This window comes from Tupaia chinensis, unplaced genomic scaffold, assembly GCF_000334495.1.
Source record: "Tupaia chinensis unplaced genomic scaffold, TupChi_1.0 Scaffold000060_1, whole genome shotgun sequence".
In the NCBI taxonomy this organism is placed as follows: domain Eukaryota; kingdom Metazoa; phylum Chordata; class Mammalia; order Scandentia; family Tupaiidae; genus Tupaia; species Tupaia belangeri.
In genome coordinates, this window is record NW_006159518.1 from 2161468 (window position 1) to 2169881 (window position 8414).

Genomic DNA, 8414 nt, shown 5'->3' on the forward strand with positions numbered 1-8414 from the left:
AAATTGAGATACGGACGCTGCATGACCACACCCCATGGCGGTGCTTCCTCCTCCCCACTTCTGTCTCTGTTTCTCTCTGGCAAGCACATGTGCCCTCTGGCAGCTAAACAGCAAACAAACAAAAACACTAAAGTTTGTACTTTTTCTCAAAAGAGCATTTGCTGCATTTTCAGGTGAAAAAAAAAAAAAAAAGTCTTGTTAACTCTGGGCCCACACAAGGGCGGGGGACAGAAAGTCCCAGGATGACAGAAAAGCTCATGGATGGGTGCCTCTACTTTCTCAAACGGATTTCACCTTTCAATGTTCTCATACACTGTCGTCCTACCCTGCCGCAGCTTACTTCTGTGACTTCTGTTGCAACGAGGGTGGGGAGAAAGGGAGGAAAAGAGTGGTAAGACGTTCATAGTAGCAGCTCACACTTAGGAGAGCCTGCTGGTAAGACTTAGAGATGAAGTCAAATGCCCTACTTCTATTTCAATGCTCCCATTCTCCCAGAATCCTTTTGGGCTACACAGAGGCACAGCCCTGCTGGGTCTACCTGGCACTCACCACTGGGAAAGAAACGATATATTTTCTGCCTGGGAGAAATAAAAATCACAATTGCTAGAAGTGAATTTGAACAGTTTTCATTTAAACATCCAGACACTACATGGGCAGCAGTTGAGCTGCTGGTACATTTTTACTTTTTAAATATAATATAAATTATATCTATAAAACATTGAACAAGGGACCAGCAGTTAGCATAATGGACTCCCATGTAGTCGACCAGAGTTCGAGTCCCGGACCCGGTGGCTTAAACTCATGCCAGGCACGTCTGCGTGCCCAAGATCCCAAGAGGAGAAAGAAGGAGAAGGGATTGCGGTGTGGCCATACCCCTAGGGGGTGACTTCTCACTTTCTGTCTCTCTGTCTCTCTCTGTCTTTCTGGTGATCGCGCGTGCCCTATAGCAAAAAACCTCTCAAAAAACAAAAAAAAAAACGAAGTTGACACACATGGCAAGAGTCCAGAGACCTCTCTGAACACACTGGACACATGTATGCCCATGACCTGGGGTGGGCTGGGGCTGAGATGGGGTTGATTGTGGCATCAAGATCTTTTTGTATACAAATCTATACATAAAGATACATATTGTGGGCCCAGCAGTTGGTGTAATGGCTATGTCGCTGGACTCCCATGTAGTTGACTGCGGTTTGAGTCCTGGATCCCGTGGCTTAAACTCACACCTGGCATGTGTGCGTGAGTGCCCAAGATCCCAAGAGGAGAATGGAGAAGGGATTGTGGTGTGGCCATCCCCCCTGGGGAGGGTGGTTTCTTGCTTTCTGTCTCTCTGTCTCTCTCTGTCTTTCTGGCGAGTGCACGTGCCCCATAGCATAAACCTCTCCCATAAAAAAGAAAGAAAGGAGAACACATAGGGTGTGTGTACGTGCATGCCCAAATCCTGAGAGGAGAGTGGCAGAGAAGGTACAATGTGTGTGGGGGGTGCTTTCTCAGTCTCTCTCTCTTCCTCTCAGTCTCTTTCCAGCAAGCACACTCACCCTATAGCAAACAAAACAAAAACACACCACGGTCTAGACATGGTGGTGCAAGCAGTAGGGTGCCATTGAGCGGCTGGGCCACAAGGAAGGCCCGAGTTCAATTACTGGAGGTACTAAGGTCAAGGGCAGTGGCATGGACCTGTGGTCTTAGCTAACTTGGTGGAAGGAACAGAGGATCACAATGGGAAGACTCCATCAAAAATACCTCTAGAGGGGGGCAGCGGGAGCCCCCGTATGGTGGTTGAGGGTGCTGGGCTCCCACATGGCCAACTGTGGTTTGAGTCCAGGACCTGGCACCTTGCCTTCTCATTTTCCCTCTCTCTCTCTCTCGCTCTGTCCCTCTCTGGTCAAATTAAAATAAGTAAAAAAATAAAATAAATTTAAATAAAATAATTCTTTTTTAAAAAAATCCTCTCAGAGGGTCAGCAAAAGTGGCACGGTGGTTAAGGCACTGGACTCCCACTCGCGGTTTGAGTCCCAGACCTGATGACTTGGAAATCATGCCAAGCGTGTGAGCATGTGTGCCCAAAATCCTAGAAGAAGAGATTGGGGTGGGGGCCATTCTCCCTGGAGGGTGAGTTTTCATGTTCCCTCTCTCTGTCTCTCTCAAGCAAGCACAGGCACCCCATGGCAAAAACAAACAAACACACAAAAGCCTCTCAGGGCCAGCTAGTGGTATGGTGGTAAAGGCAGCTGGATCCGATATGGCCAACTATGCAGTTCGAGTCTCAGACCCAACAGCTTGAAATGCACACCAGGTACGTGTGCGTGAGTACCCCAAATCCCGAGAGCAAAATGGAGTAGAAGAGATTGCAGCATGGCCATCCCCCAGGGAGTGATTGTTCACTTTCTCTCTCTCTTTCTGGTGAACATGTGTGCCCTATAGCAAAACTAAAAGGAAGCCCAGCAGAAAGCCTACAATTTGAATGAAGAAACCATAGTGCATATTGACTGGTTTAATACAGAAGTTAAAGAATTTTTTTTCTTCTATTCCTTTTTTTTTTTTTAAGAGAATTTTTTTTTTTTGAGAGGTTTTTGCCATAGGGCACATGCGCTCGCCAGACAGAGAGACAGAGAGACAGAAAGAGAGAAATCATCCCCCAGGGGGGATGGCCACGCCACAATCCCTTCTCCTCCATTCTCCTCTCGGGATCTTGGGCATGCACGCACATGTGCCCGGCGTGAGTTTTAAGCCACTGGGCCCGGGACTCGAACCACGGTCGACTACATGGGAGTCCAGGGACATAGCCATTACACTAACTGCTGGTCCCTAAGAGAGATTTTTGCTATAGGGCATGAGAGACAGAAAGAAAGCAAGAAATCACCCCCCTGAAACCCCTTCTCTTCCATTCTTTCTTGGGATTGGGCATGCACGCACAGGTGCCCAGCGTGAGTTTCAAGCCACCTGGTCCAGGACTCAAACCATGGTAGGCTATGTGGGAATCCAGCAATGTAACCATTACCCCATCTGCTGGTGATGAATTAACATATTTTTAAAAGCAGTGGCTACCAAGACAGTAAGGCATATTCTTGCCCTCTCTAAATCACAATACTTTGGAGTTCCATCTTCCTTCTGCGAAGCCTGCTGTGCTGTTTAGCCTCTGATTTCCTGTGACGCTTAGTCTCTAACACATGCTTTGGCCCTTAATTACACAATCTTTTATCCTTTCCCAGTTATTGGTCATGGTTCCCTGAGCAGGCTATAAATTCCTTAGGTAGAGAGAGAACCCCTTCTCCATCATCCAATCTTACTTTTACTTTTGTCAGCAATAATATCCCACAGATGGCATAGTGGTGACGTTGCTGGACTCCCACCCGGTCTACCGCAGCTCAAGTCCCAGACCCGGTGACTTGAAAAGTGTGCCACCAAAAACCCCTCCAAAAAAAAAGGGACTAGCAGTTAGCGTAATGGCTATGTCGCTGGACTCCCATATAGTCAAACATGGTTCACGTCCTGGACCCGTTGACTTAAAACTCACGCCGGGCGCGTGTGCGTGCGTGCCCAAGATCCCGAAAGGAGAACGGAAGAGAAGGGATTGCAGCGTGGCCATGCCCCCAGGGGGTGATTTCTCGCTTTCTGTCTCTATGTCTCTCTCTGTCTGTCTGGTGAGCACACGCGCCCTATAGCTAAAACCTCTCCAAAAAGAAAAGAAAAGAAAAGCATGCCAGGCGCGTGTACGTGCAAACCCGGATCCTTGGAGGAGAGTGGAAGAAAAGGGATGGCTGCATGGCCATCCCGCCGGGAGAGTGACTTCTCACTTTCCCTCTCACTGTCTCTGTCTCTCTTCTCTCTCTGGTAACAAAAAAACCTCTAAAAAAAAAAAGCCCAAATGTAGGGCAGGGCACATGGTATCTATTAGCAACATGTGTTGATCTCAGTTTTGTAACTGAAGAATCTCACCACCGGGCTACTCTTGTTTCTGATGCATATTTTGTGTCCCCAATGACAAATCTTTAGGAATCTTTAAACTTACCAATAAATTAGAAATAGGCCTTTCAATTTAGACAGCCTCTAAATAACCTAGCATTCAAGGTTTTCTCCTTCCCATCGACTCTAGAAATCTAAGCTCCCCAAAGCCTGTTTTCCTATTTTTTACCAAGCGACAGCTGCAATGATGTCCAGAGTTTAAGCCAGTACACAAATCACACGACCATGAAAATCCGCAATCAGTGTAGTCGGCTAGCTCATTACACAGTAAAACGTGAGGTCAGAGACTAAACTCTATTTCCCAGCAAACAGAAATTGGTTGACAATATGTAACCAATCATCTGGTCAACATTAGCTTTTTCTAAAGAATAATTTTCTCTTTTTTTTTAAGAGACGTTTTTGCTATAGGGTGCATGCATTCACCAGACAGACAGAGACAGACAGAAAGCGAGAAATCACCCCCCAGGGGCGATGGCCACGCCACAATCCCTTCTCCTCCATTCTCCTCTTGGGATCTTGGGCACGCACGCACACGCGCCTGGCATGAGTTTTAAGCCACCGGGTCAGGGACACGAACCACAGTCGACTACATGAGAGTCCAGCGACACAGCCATTATGCTAACTGCTGGTCCCAATAATAATTTTCTTTTGAGAGAAACTTTTACTATAAGTCATGTGCACTCTCCAGAGATACAAAGAGACAGAAAGGGAGAAATTGCCCCTGGGAGGATGACCACACCACAATCCCTTCTTCTCCATTCTTCTCTCAGGATTTTGGGCATGCACACACACATGTGCCAGGTGTGAATTTTAAGCTGCCAAGTCCAGGACATAACCAGCACATCATCTGCTGGTCCCTTATTATTTTTAATTTGACTAGAGAGAGAGGGAAAGCAAGCAGCCAGGTCTGGGATTCAAACCACAGTCAACCACGTGGGAATCTAGTATCTTAACCACTGTACCACCTGCTGGCCCCACATTTCATTTTTTTAACATTTGGCTATGAAAGCAACAAAAATAACACAGGGAAGCTGTGAATGTAGATTGAAGGAGAAAGAACTGTGGCATGGCCATCCTACCTGCAGGGATGATTTCTCACTTTCCCTTTCACTGTCTCTCTTTGTTGCCCTATGGCAAAAAACAAACAAAAAAAAAAAAAGAGAGAGAGAAATGAAAAAATTCTATAGGCACACTTCAACGATGTAGTGTACAAGAGACTCCCATAGAAAATAAGCCTTGCGGGCCTGCAGGTGGGGTGATGGTTAAGGCACTGGACACTGCCACATAGCCGACCACAGTTCGAGTCCCAGACCTGGTGGTTTTCTTTCTCATTTTCCTGCTCTCTGTGTATCTGTCTTTCTCTGGTCAAAATAAAATAAATAAATGAATAAATCAAATTAGATCATTCTTTTTTAATTTATTTTTATTTACCTTTTTTTAATACATTCAATCACATTATTTAGCTTACAAGGTGATCATTTCAATATGTGAACATTTCTACCCGGTCCAGTTGATCAAAATGTAATAACACTACCCCCCTTTTTCAACAATGCTGTCTTCGTATCCCTCCAAAATTAAATAATTCTTTTAAAAAAAAAAAAAGAAGAAGAAAACAACCCTTGCTAAAGATGTGTTTACAGTAAGAGATAATGAACTACACCAAGAAATAAGTGACCTTGATAAAAAATCAGCAGGTAGGACAAAGATGATTATTTATACACAGGAATTGGTTTTAATAAGACAATGGAGTATCTAAATTACCCATATTTAAAATGCTTTGAGAGAGAGCAAAGGAATTAAAAACGTGGCCCAGACACAGAGGCTAGTCAGTGAAGTCATAAGGCCAACCCCAGGATCGGATCCTAAGTGGACCTGAAAGAGTGCCAGGTGCGCACGCACTCGACATCCTGACAAGCTCGAGGGCTGGGAGAAGGGGATCGCAGCGTGACAAAGCCTTGTTGAGGATGTCATGCACTCTCTCTCTCTCTCATACACACACGAGCTCTCGCTCATAAATAAAATCAACCAAAGAAAGGGAATTGGGGCCAACCATTCTTATGGTCAAGGATGCTGGATCTCACTTGGCTGACTGTAAGATTTGAGTCCTGGACCCGGGAACTTGAAAAACACAACAGGCACGTGGCCATGCCCAACCCAAAAGGAGGGGAAAATGGAAGGAAAGGAATTGCAGCACGACGATTCCACGTGAAAGAAAGAAATTGAAAATGATAGACAAAAACAGGCTCCATTTGATTCAAACTCATTTGATTTACTGAGCACCTACTATATGCCCAACATTGTTTTTAAACAGTTGGAATAAACTAGAAGATAAAACAAAGGTTTGTGCTTTTATGAGACTTAATTTTTTGTTTCATTTTGTTTTAGTTTGCTATAGGGTGTGTGTTCTCTCAAGAGATGGGGTGGTGGGAGAGGAAGAGAGAGATAGGGAAAGTAAGAAATCACCCTCTGGTGGGGTTGGCCACACCACTATCCCTTCTCTATTCTCCTCAGGATTTTTGGCCAGACCCATACAAACATGCCTGGAATGTTTTTCAAGCCACCAGGTCCAGGATTCAAACAGTACAGTTAGCCATTTGGGATCCTGCTGCCTTAACCTCCACACCACTTGCCAGCCCATGAAGCCTAATTTTAATGAAAGTAAGTACAAAATGAGAGGATGGGGCAAGGTGACTTTTAGAATCACTACTTACAGCATGAATGCCATTAGAGGCTGCTTCTGGTGAGAATAAATCTTGATCCACAATCTCTGGCACTTCAGAAATTTCACTTCCTTTTCTTTATTCACGATAGAGTGTAGCCACATGTATGTGGGCGGGAATGAAAGGGAGGAGCACTCTCCACCGGGTCTGGCCACACCACAAACCCCTTCCTGTAGTCCTCCAGTCCACCTGACCTTGGGCACTCACACACGTTCAGTGTGTCTCAGGCCAACCGGGCTGAGAATTCAGACAATAGTTGTCATATGGGAATCCTTTCATACTTTTTTTTGTAGAGATTTTTGCTACAGGGTATTTGCGCTTGCTGGAGAGACAGAGAGAGACAGAGACAGAAAGCAAAAAAATCACCCCAATCTCCCCCCAGGGGAGATGGCCATACTGCAATCCCTTCTCCTCCATTCTCCTCTCGGGATCTTAGGCACGCACGCAAGCCCAGTGTGAGTTTCAAGCTGCCAGGTCTGGACTCAAACAGTGGTCGACCACATGGGAGTCCAGCGCCTTAACCACTACGCCACCTGGTGGCCCCAGGATCCAGCTTCTCTTAAGCAATGCATTACCACTGGGTCATGGAGCTATGGAGCTGGGCTGAAAAACACAGCTTTCTTTTTCTTTTCCTTTCTTTCCTTTTATTTTTTTCTATAGTGCGTATGAGAAAGTCCCCCACCCCCCACCCCATGAGAGATATCCACTCTGCAAGCCCCTCATTCATTTTCGGGATTTGGGGCATGCACCCACACATGCCCTGCACTTTTAATTTTTTTTTTTTTGAGAGTTTTTTTTGCCATAGGGCGCGTGCACTTGCCACACAGACAGAGAGAGACAGAGAGACAGAAAGTGAGAAATCACCCCCCCAAGGGGGATGGCCACACCACAATCCCTTCTCCTCCATTCTCCTCTCGGGATCTTGGGCACGCACGCACATGTGCCCGGCGTGAGTTTTAAGCCACCGGGTCTGGGACAAGAACCGCGGTCGACTACGTTGGAGTCCAACGACATAGCCATTACGCTAATTGCTGGTCCCTCCAGCACATTTATTTCCTATACTCGTATTTTGTCTCCATTCCCTTAATCTGAAGGCACCAGTAACTTTGTACTTTTCAGGATTTTCCATCCCTTCTCTCTGTGATGTCAAAATACCAGGGCACTTTCTGGTATTAGGTAAGCCTTACATCAGCGTCTCATTCCTCAAATTACCTAACACAGTTTTTACAACATCGTGTTCAAAAAATCCTTGTCAATCTGCGGATGTTGGAAAAGCACACAATCATTTTAACAAAAATAGTTTTATCTGTAACCTACCACATTCTTAAGATAATTTCGATAACAATAATAAGTTTGGAAACAAAATAAATCGGGATTGAGAAAAACGAAAGAAAAAAATAGGTTCGTAAGAACTGAGAATAGCATTTTATTCCAAGCACCCAAGTAGCCAAGATAAAGGGGGAGAACTGGGAGTATGTAGTTCTCGTTATCAGAGAGGGGAAAATACACGAATCTTTAATGGAAAGAAGGCTTTATCTCTCCTTATCAATTAAGTTAAGTCTCTTGGGGACAATAATATTTCAATGATGAGAGAACAGAAGCTTGAGAGTGACAGAATGAGACAAGAGACACTGAAGCGAAAACCGTGTGATAAGTTCTTCAAGATTCATGAAAAGTAAAAGGAAAATCTGATGTACTGTTTAATTTTTTAAAGCAATTTTCAAAAGTGTA